Consider the following 11,287-nt stretch of genomic DNA (forward strand, 5'->3'; position numbering starts at 1 on the left):
GCTACGCGCACCATGAAAATTGCTATTACACCCCGCATAACTTATGCAATTCCCATTTTGCCTTTCTGTAAAACTGATACGGAATGGACAATCTGTAAGCCTCTTACAATCCATATGAGGCTTATGGATTGGGCATGAATCAAATATGTGACTTTCGCGTTATTAACACGATACTCTAATCAATTGAGCTAATAAACCAATTATATTATAAAATAATTAATGTCATTATATGTAACACTAAAATTTCTAATGTATATTTAATGCACATGTATATTTAGATAATAAATTTTATAACAATTAATTTTGATCTAATAATTAATTTGATTACATATATAAATTGTAAATAAAAATCATAGGTTTATTAACATAAATTTATTAATATATTTTTTGACCTTATTACAATTAATTTTGATCTAATAATGTAATTTTTTACATATATAAATTTTAAATGAAAATCATAGGTTTCATAAAAATTCATATATGTAAACATATTAATTATTATATCAAAATTAATTGCCACAAAATTTATTACCTAAATTTTCATGCGCATTAAATATACATTAAAAATTTTAATGTTATATATAGCGACATTAATTATTTTATAACATAATTGGTTTATTAGCTTAGTTGGTTAAAACCTCATGCTAATAATGTGAAAGTCATAACTTTGATTCTTGTTTGAACCATTAATTTTAAATTAACTTGTAAAACATATTTTTGAAAAAAAAATTTAAAAAAATCATTTGAACCACTTATGGAAGGACAAAATGAGAATTACGCAAGTGATGTTGTACCAGCAATTTGCATACTGCGCGTAACAACACCCTCATTTCATAGGAAGACCAAATCCAAATGAGTTAAGAAAAAAAAAAAACTCATTGAAGCTGACTCGTCTAACAAGTTAAAGGGGGTGGAGGTTGGTAAGTCACTTAATCTATTGATTCATTATAATCCGTTTAATGTAACTCACTCATAAAACAAATTTGAGATGAGTTGAGTTGGATTAACATGCTGCTGGGTTGATTTTTTATTTTTCTTTTAACAATTATTTTAGTCCATGTAAATGTATATTTTTTCAGTAAATGACAATTTTAGTCTTTTAATTTATATGGCGTTTTTACTTTCTTCTCTGAATTAAAGAAAATTATCAAAAGTCTCTAAAGTTGCATTTTGAATTTTATATTAATCCCTGAATGCATGTGAAATATGTATAGTAATTAAACAAAGAGGCTCGCTAAAGTGCAAAAGTTTGTTTTTTTACTATTAATTAATCGAATTGAAAGCCTTTTATGTACAATATAGTTTAGCAATGAGCATTGCTCAATAGTGGAAAAAGATTTGGTTCGAAAACTTAACTGTAGTCTTTTTTATCAATACTAATTTAACTGTAGTCTAATATTGAGTTTTTGATATATAGTTTTAAGAAATTAATAACAATTTATAAATATTTCACTTGGCTAGAATATGGAAAATCCAGATGTGTCATTTCTAAAAATAATGAGTTGTAGTTAAAGATACTTTGTTGATTTCTATTTATCATATACTTCATCTAGGAAATGGAATATTTCACACGCTAAAATTAAATCACTCTACTATATGAGTAATGTTATATAATATACATTTTTTTGGTGGAAGTCTTCGTTCACGTGCGAATATTCCCAAATTCCTTTAAATAATCATATTTTAGTAATAAAAAAAAAGTTGTGATTACTCTCAAGAAGTAGTACCCCCCATGTGGAAATTATTAGGCAATAGTGAATTGTACTGATTATATATCGACCATAAATGTGTTGTCTTATGAAGTCAATGAGAGTAAACAGTGACTTGGTGTTGATAACTGGTAGCATATGGTTCCTCGTCTTCTTCGAGTCCATATTCTTAGACTGTCCGAAACATATATACTTGGTTTTTTGGTTCTACAAACAACTCAAAAGCTCTCATAATATTATTGTGTCACATACAATAATGTCTCACTCCATTAATTCAGAGTCGGAGTTTGATCCTAAGCAACCCTCCGTGCCCATATCGTATCCAATAAAGACCCTCAAGGATCTGGAATCACGCTCCTACTATGAGTCCTTTCACTACCCTTTCAACAAAGCTTCAGTTCCAATTGAAAGTGGCCATTCTGCACCGTTGCCTAATCGTAGAAGAATACTAGTGTGCCATGATATGGCTGGAGGGTACTTAGATGATAAGTGGGTCCAGGGAGGGACTAATGCTGAAGCCTATGCCATATGGCATTGGCATTTGATAGATGTGTTTGTCTACTTCTCTCATAATCTCGTCACTCTCCCTCCTCCTTCTTGGACTAATACAGCTCATCGTCATGGTGTTAAGGTACTAAGTAATTATTACTACTTGTTGCTTATGTATGATATTCACTTTAGCTTTGAAATTGGCTGATTTTTTTTTGAGAAGTATTTAGAAAAGAGAATAAGAAGATAAAATAGATTGAACCGGCATCAAATATGAGAGCTCAGAGCTGGCTGATAGTATAACCACAGTTGTAAGCTTTAAAAATGTGATAAGTTATTTTAATTTTGCATTAACCGGTGCTGGTTAAGGTCAATCATAAGCTTCTAGAGTTGGTTTAGTTTAACTGATCAGAGATTAGTAGAAGGTAAATCTAACCATTGTCAAATGTTTATTGCCATATTATTTGTTGCCAAATGTTTTAATCAGGATAACCAGATAATTCATTTTCTTTACCTGACTAAATTCGAATTAAATAAGCATCACATTATTTATTGCTAAATGTTTTATGGCTCTTGAACTTTCTTTGTTGTAATTGTACCCTAAATCTCTTAGGTGCTGGGGACTTTCATCACTGAAGGGGATGAGGGAGCGGTTGTCTGTGATGAAATGCTTTCAACAAAGGAGTCTGCCCAAATGTATGCAACAAAGGAGTCTGCCCAAACACTTGGCTGAGCTTGCTGTTAATTTAGGCTTTGATGGATGGCTGGTAATCAATTTTTCATCATTGAGATAAATATACATAATTAATCTTCTAATACTTTGAAGCATGCCATTTTTTAAAATTCTTTTCAATGATTCAAATAGCAACACTCAATTGCAGTTGAATATGGAGGTATCATTGAAGCCAAAACAGATTTCTAATTTGAAAGAGTTTGTCAATCATTTATCATTAACAACGCATTCTTCAGTGCCTGGATCACTAGTGATATGGTGAGCATTAGAAGACACAATTTTTATGATTTTTTTTTACTGAAATGGAAGGTGCCAGCAATTGACTTTCATGCCCTTTCTTGATCATGCAGGTATGACAGTGTCACTATTAATGGTGATCTATGGTGGCAAGATGAACTAAATGAACATAATAAGCCTTTCTTTGATATATGTGATGGGATATTTACAAATTACACATGGCAGGTATTGCTTATGTTCCCCTGCCATGCTGCTTCAATACTGCTGTTTAGTCAATTGTTATTTTCTGTGAGTTAATTTTATTGTTATCAATACAATGTAGGAAGACTATCCAAGGCGATCTGCTGCTGTTGCTGGTGATCGAAAGTTTGATGTGTACATGGGGATTGATATATTTGGAAGGAACACATATGGTGGTGGAATGTGGAATGTATGTGATATGTGTCATATACACATTTTTATTTGATAGTTGCATATTATGTTTTATTATACTAGTTTTAAACTTATTTGGAATTCAATGTTTAATTGTCCTGAATGGAACATACAGTATAACTGAATTTCGCCCATCACACTTGAATATGAATTGCATTATGTTTTAATGTTAATGTGACATTAATTAATAAAAATCACATGGTACATGAACTTCATATTTTACACTAGTCTATGCAATCTGTTTTTCAAAGTGTTTTCCTTTCTGATTTTCACTTGACTACACTACAACTGCCTCAGTATAAGAAAATTAAATCTTTTCAGTTTTATTAACAGGTTCAGGAATAGATATTGTGTTCTTTGCATTCAAATTCATTAATAAGGTAATAATTATCCTTAAGCGTGATTTTACATAGTAATCTAGAGATAATAATAGTCCTATAGCACTGATTTCGCTTTAGTGTACTATTGATATTATTGTGGATGTTCTTTTTAGTGCTATGCAACTGCATTCCTAGAAGTTCCTTATGACAACCTTCACATACTGAAGCACCCAACTTTTTCCCTTACATGAATTTTTGTTTCTTGCGTTAGTAAACATCCATGATTCACCTAATTTAATAGATTACTAGTGAACATCTATATGCATTATCTGATGTTACTGTTGAGGGTAATTATATTGAACTTTTCTAAAATTACTGGGTAATTATATTGAACTTTTCTAAAATTACTTAGTTCTGTATGACTCTTGATGCTTTTAATAACATTTTGCTTCAACCAAATGCTAATTAATATGTTTTGTGCCATATTGGTGAATTTAAATTATATTTACGATATGCCTTTCTATGAAATTTTGTGGGAGTTAAGTTTGTAAAAAGAATTTGGAGACAAATAATATTGAACAAGTATTAGTTTATGATTGGTAGAGTTGAAGGATACTTGTGTTTCTTGTGACACCCTCTACCCCATACATATATGTACTAATAATAAAAAAAATAAGAAATCAAACTTAATTAAAAAAATTTAAAATACATTTAAATACAAATCTTTCAAGAGGGTAGAAGACTCACATTCACCTTTCTAACATGATAATAAAACTTGTCCAAATAAATAATAAATTCACTTCGACTCAAAACAAGGTCGTTTAAAACTTTATACAATTAATATAAAACATATACTCTAATGTCACATCCTATCAGAGCATTGTGTTCCCATGTCCTCTAGCATCAGGTTTTTTATAGTCATTCACCTATTCATCTGCTCTCACGAACACAAGGTTCAAGATCATCACAGGATCCAAACACAAATAGCACACCGGGAGTGAGTTATCATATTTTTAACTAATGAAGAGTAATGAGACAACATGTAGGTGTAAATATCATAAAAACAAAATAAAACATACTTAAACATAGCTCACATCATTTCACTACTTTATCACCCAACATCACATCATAACACAACATGTCTCATTCATTTTCACCAAATTATCAACACACAATATCACCAAGTCAATCAATATCGATCAATACACAAGCGTTATACAACATATACATTAAGACTCAATCTTATATGCAATGCGGTACCATGTTAGTGAAAAATTTCGTCGGGCGCCTAGGAGTACATGACAAGACAAACCACACACTAGCAAGTCAAGTCACTCTCACTAGGTAAGATCATAATCATAGGAAAACCAGTCAGGGTCAGAGTGTTTTGCGAAAATGCTCCAACCATATGAGATCAACATAGGCTTAAAGGAGCACTCAAACCGGGTGACCCTCAAGGCCTACACTTTGAAGAGTTCGTCAGGGCCTCTCCCTCCTGATTCAGAAGTCCAACCCAAAAAAATATTTTAGCACACAGACTCTATCTATGAATTGTACAAAACACACGACTCCTCAGTTATTCTCAAAATAGTTTTAACTCGTCGCCCTTTAAGAGTCTTAGCATTAACTCATCACCCTTAAAGGGTTTTAGCATTAACTCGTCGCCCTTAAAGGGTCTTAGCATTAACTCGTTGCCCTTAAACGGTCTTATGATCGTGTGATTGTATAATTCATAGTTTATAACTCAATGCACACAACATCTCAATGCACATATATATCTCAATCATATACATACTCAATTTATCACTTACACTCAATCTCAATCACAATGGTATAATCTCAATTTAACACGTTATCACACCTCATGAATCATATACACTTTATCTATGAACGATGCAATACACACAACTACTCAATTATTTTTTTAAAATCATTTTATCTCGTCGGGTTCGCACAGTGGATTCCATTACAATACTCGTCGTCCTTAAATGGTCTTACAATTGTGTGATTGCACATTTCATAGCTCACAACTCAATACACACATCTCAATACACATTTATTTCACCATTCATCATAGGTTTAATTTATTACATACTCACAATTTGAATCATCATTTCATAATCTCACTATAATAATTTATACAAAAGGTTTATCACAACATGAACAGTAAAACCCCTCAAATAATTTCACACAATTATATCAAAATTATGGGTCAAAACAAAAAACATCAAGAACACTCAAATTTATCAATCAATTCTTATCAAAACATCAATTGGTACTAAGGACAATAATATTGTATTTATAATTGTAAAGGAAAAATTATAATTTAATAAACACCCCAAAATAAACCTCAATTTAAATCCTCTAAGTATCCCTATAGATGTTCTTACTAATTCCCAATTGTGAATAATTCATTCCTTACCTCTAAACGGGCTCACGTGTCTTCTGACAGCGATAGCGGAATCTCTAGCAATTTTCTGAGATTCCTCAATTTTTTCCTCTTATTGCTTTGATAGGGTTCCCAACATTAGAGAGAAGGAGAAGGTATTGAAGCCTCCATTTGTACTGTCTTCGTGTGATCCCATTATCTCCCTTCATGAATATTATCTTACAAATCCTAACGGTGAAGGTGTGCAGAATTGAATCTCGAACAACATATCAAAATTTTACGACAATCCAACGGTTAAGGAATCTGGAATCATAATTTTATCGAAACAATTTTGAGTTTTAGCGGAAAAAGAAAAGACTACGATGCGAAATATATTTCTCCTTGTTTATTTAATTATAAAAAACCTTATCATTTTATAAAACTCTATTTATTTATAAATAATAATCTTTTTTAATTTAGTCTACGAAAAATGGAATGTTATATTTTTTTCTAGTGTTTTCCTGATGTTATATTATGCATGTGTCAAACAAATGCTGCTCTTGATGTAATAAGAAAAGATGATGTTTCTGCTGCAATATTTGCTCCTGGATGGGTCTACGAGACTAAGCAAGCACCAGATTTTGAGACTGCTCAGAATCGGTAATGTGTAGCTGTAGCTGTCAATATTTTTCCTTTCTACGAATTGATAAATGTGTCACAAGGTTCATGCATTATAATTTATTCAGAAACAAATCAAGTTGCTCATTGTTGTTTCATATGGGTTGTGGTTGTGGATACCAAATTTATATGGTCAAATTTTCTTTTTATGTTAATGATGGAGAGATCACACTTTGAAGTGTTACTCACACATTAGTGCATAATCATGGCCATACATTTGGCATTGCAGTTGGTGGAGTCTCGTGGGAAAATCTTGGGGCATAACGCGAAAGTATCTTGGAACACTACCATTTTACACAAATTTTGATCAGGTTAAGAACTGTAACTGCACCCTTTCTACAAAGTTCCATGCCTTCTCTACTTGAATATGTGTGTTGTAGTGCATTTGAAAGCCTGCTGGTGCTGGTATGAAATAAAAGTCCTCCAGGATACTTTGTCCATGTTGAATTTGAAAGGATTTCTTTTTAATTTTATTTCTGTAAAAAATATTCTAAGAATAAAATGTGAATTCTGAGATGCAAATCATCAGTGGATTACGAAATTTTAACATCATAGAAGAGAGAGTTTCGTTTATTCTCCTTTAGCTTAACTGAGTACACAGAAAATTTTAGTTAAATTTAGTGGCTTTTAATGCCTATCCTATATATATATTACAATGACATCAGTATTTCTAACTTGTTACCTCCTAAGAGATTCCCTTTGGAGTTCCTACTGGTTTGTTAATTTTTTAGCTGAAACACTGCATTTTGGCCATGAGATTGATACGGGGTTGGATATTTTTTATAGAGCATTTGAGATTTGAGATGGGTATCAATCCCTCATACCTCAGTTTACCTATGACTAGAAATCTGGGCTAGACCCCTTTTGTTTCAAGGCATACTTTACATGTAGTTCACTCAATACAATCTATGGAGAAGCAATAGACTTCTTTATCAGATACTTTTGTGATCCTTATTATTCAAATGTACCCATTCTGTTACTTTCAGGGAAGCGGTTATCATATTTCAGTTGATGGAGACCAAGTATCAGATGCTCCTTGGTGCAATATTTCTTCCCAAGGTGTTCAGGTATGCACCTGATAAAGACTTTTTCTTGGTGTTGGTTCAACTATTTACAATATTGATATTTTATAACCTCAGTGCGGCCATTGTACTACAAGAACTTACCGACAATTTTCACTACATGGAAAAGATTACAAGACCTTTCTAAATTCAAGGAGAAAATAATGACACTCTTAAAATTGGAGAATACAAGCACTAAAAAACCTTATACATAGGAAAAATGGTTTTACTTTTTACATTTCTTCTCTAACAAAAAAAAAAAAAAAACTACAAGAGAAAAGATGAATAAGTTTGGGATCATCAAAAGAATCACCTAAGCTTTCTTTTATAGGTTTTCAAGGAAAAACAAAAGTCTACATTAAATCTTTAAAGGGAAAAACTTACCCAATGTAAGACTTCTTATTTCAAATATTATTTGAGCTTCTTTTGCAGGCTTTTAGGAAAGAAATTCACCTGGTGTGGGACTTCTAAATGGGGAATAACAAAAATTTATATGCACACCATTTTTTTAATTCTTTATCATTTCTGAGATTAAGGGTTGGTTTTTAAGTAACACCACTAATAAAGCTAATCTGGAATGACAAGTAAAATATTGTGATCATTTGAGAATACTCCAATATTTATTCCAAATCTTCAAGTTCACTGTCAATTGTCAATTCTAGTTGTTAAATGATGATCGAATGACAAACTTGTTTTCCAGTAATCACATACATATATCATAGCCATGTTTGTTTATCATGATACCTTCATTTGATTCATTTTGTGTGTGCAGCCACTCCTTGAGTTTGCCGATTCAACTGCAAATTCTATTCAACTTATTGTAAAGTAAGTGATAAAACATTCAATGCTCTATAATTTTCTTTAACTGGAAATTCCAACAGAATATGTATATTTCATATTTCATATTATTTGAAGTACAGCTGGCAAAATTAACTTTGATACAAAGATTCACTGCAGAAAATTCAGCGTAGGATATTAGGTTCTTTCTTTCCCTTATTGAATTTTGAGGGCCTATTTTGGTAACAAGAGAATGGAAATATGATTAATTATCAGATATTGCTACCGTTATGTTCTTCTGGAACTTATTTATAGAGTTTGATGGCTAACCTGATAGTGTGCAAACACTTCTCATATTATTATTTATCTTTAGTTTTTTGTAATATTACAACCTATGATAATTTTGTATGCCTCCTTTATAAACAAGTATTTGTTTTATTGCTTATAAAATGAAGCTTGAAGGAAGCATCATATAACGGAGGGGGGAATATTACATTCAAAGGATCTCTTGAAAAGGATACTTACTTCAAGAGGAGAATCTTTCAAGGAGAGTTCATTTTAAGCAAGCTGCCTATCCATTTCTTTTATTCTGTAAGCTATCACCTGATCACCTCTATTGAAATATTACATTCAAGTTTGAAGTATGATAGGGAGGTTGCATGCCCATCTCTTTCAAAATCTTAAACTGTTAGCTGAAGGGCATGAAACCTTTTTAGTCTTACATATCTCGAGCATGACCCTACTTGTAAGAATTCTTTGGGCTTGAACTTTAGACCTCTTGGTCATAGAGATTCTAGTACTACGTCATGAACCAACTCTCCCAAAGGTAAATGCACCAATGATTTTATACTTTTATATGTCTGACCATCAGAATCATCTAACCTGAAATAGCTGTCAATAAGCAGTCTAAATAAAAATTTACTAAAAAGTAGTTTATCTTTCTTAGGGAGCTGAATCTGGTTACTTATTTGAGGGAAGGGAACTGGGGTATATATATTTCCTTGGCCAATGGTATAGTGCACATGCTGACTAGTTCACCAAAATCATTATATACAATTTGAGATTCCTATCAGTACCGGCTTTTCTTTGTTTATTTGACTCCTGAAGTCTGTGACAAATGCAGGTGAAATCTGATAGCAATTCTTCATTGGGACTTGTACTTGAGTTCACTTCTACCATCAACAAAACAATGTCTGTACTACTCACTTCCCATGGAATGGATCATCTGTCAAGCGAATTTAGCAAAGTAGTCCTAACAAGTGAACACAAGGGAAATGCCCTTGGATGGGTTATACATGAAGGTACAATTGAAATGAATGGATACATTCTCACTGGAATCCATGCTTTGTGCTATAAGCCAAATGCTCCTTCTAAAGAACTGAAATCCAGACCATTTGGTCCTGGTCATACTGCGCCTTCCTCAACAGATTATTCTGCGGTTCTTGGTCATATCACAGTCAAAACTTCTAATTATAAACCAGATTTTCCAATTTCTACTTCCTGGCTAGTTGATGGTGAATACATACATTGGAAATCTGGTCCTCAGGATTCAAGGATCCTCAGTGTTAAAATTTCTTGGAATCTGAAAGGAAAGAATTTTGCATTTCCACACTACAATGTGTTTGTGGAGAAACCACCAAAGCTAGCAGATGGTAATTCAGGCACAACATTAGAACCTGTGCAGGAGTATCTTGGAGTAGCACATGTAAACTGTTTCTATGTTTCTGAGCTCAAAGTTCCTGCTAGCACTTCTAGTCTCAAATTTATTATACAGGTCTGCGATTTTGATGGGACAAATCGGAATTTAGAAGACTGTCCATATTATCAATTGGAGATAAAAGGTCTCTAAATTGTCATTTTGAATTTATCAGACCTCCTATTAAGGAAGTATGTATCTTATATTTAGATTTGGCATTGCATGCCACGCTTATGCTGCAATGAATAAAACTTAGCATTATTTGCTGCTTTCCAAGTTCATATTTTCTATACAAGTAACCAGGCACAATAAATCTCTTCAGATTATTTAAATCCAATGAAACTGTGAAGCCAAGTGCTTGTTTACTTTTTTATTTGTAGATTTAGTCAAAAAGCGTGGTGCATTTTCTAGCTATAAAACACTAAGCAAATGTAAATTAGTGTTCTAAGAGTATTTGTATAAAGTAAGAAGTTTTTATTAAAAGATATTATTAATGTATCCTAACATAATTTCTGATAAAAAAAATTTCATTATTAATTCATTACCTAGGCCCGTGTTAAAAGACAAAATTATCGTACACAACTTTCAACTTTGTGTGAGTTTGAACATTTGAATTTACACCAAAACGGTTTTGCTTGTATACATATATGGCGACGCGCAAAAATAATTAATAGATATATGGATAGCTTGAAGTTCAATATAGTGTAGCCTTTTTTGTGCATAATGTTTATTTGGCTGCTGTTGAAGCAGAGTTCCAGAAAATCTTGCTTCGACTTAAATAACTGAA

At 32.2% G+C, this 11,287-nt stretch overlaps 1 pseudogene; it reads left to right on the plus strand.

Annotated features, from left to right (window-relative positions):
* The first annotated feature begins 1,810 nt into the window (after window positions 1-1,810).
* Window positions 1,811-10,779, plus strand: LOC114399652 (annotated as a pseudogene).
* The last annotated feature ends 508 nt before the right edge of the window (window positions 10,780-11,287 follow it).

Source organism: Glycine soja, chromosome 2 (genome assembly GCF_004193775.1).
Source record: "Glycine soja cultivar W05 chromosome 2, ASM419377v2, whole genome shotgun sequence".
NCBI lineage: Eukaryota > Viridiplantae > Streptophyta > Magnoliopsida > Fabales > Fabaceae > Glycine > Glycine soja.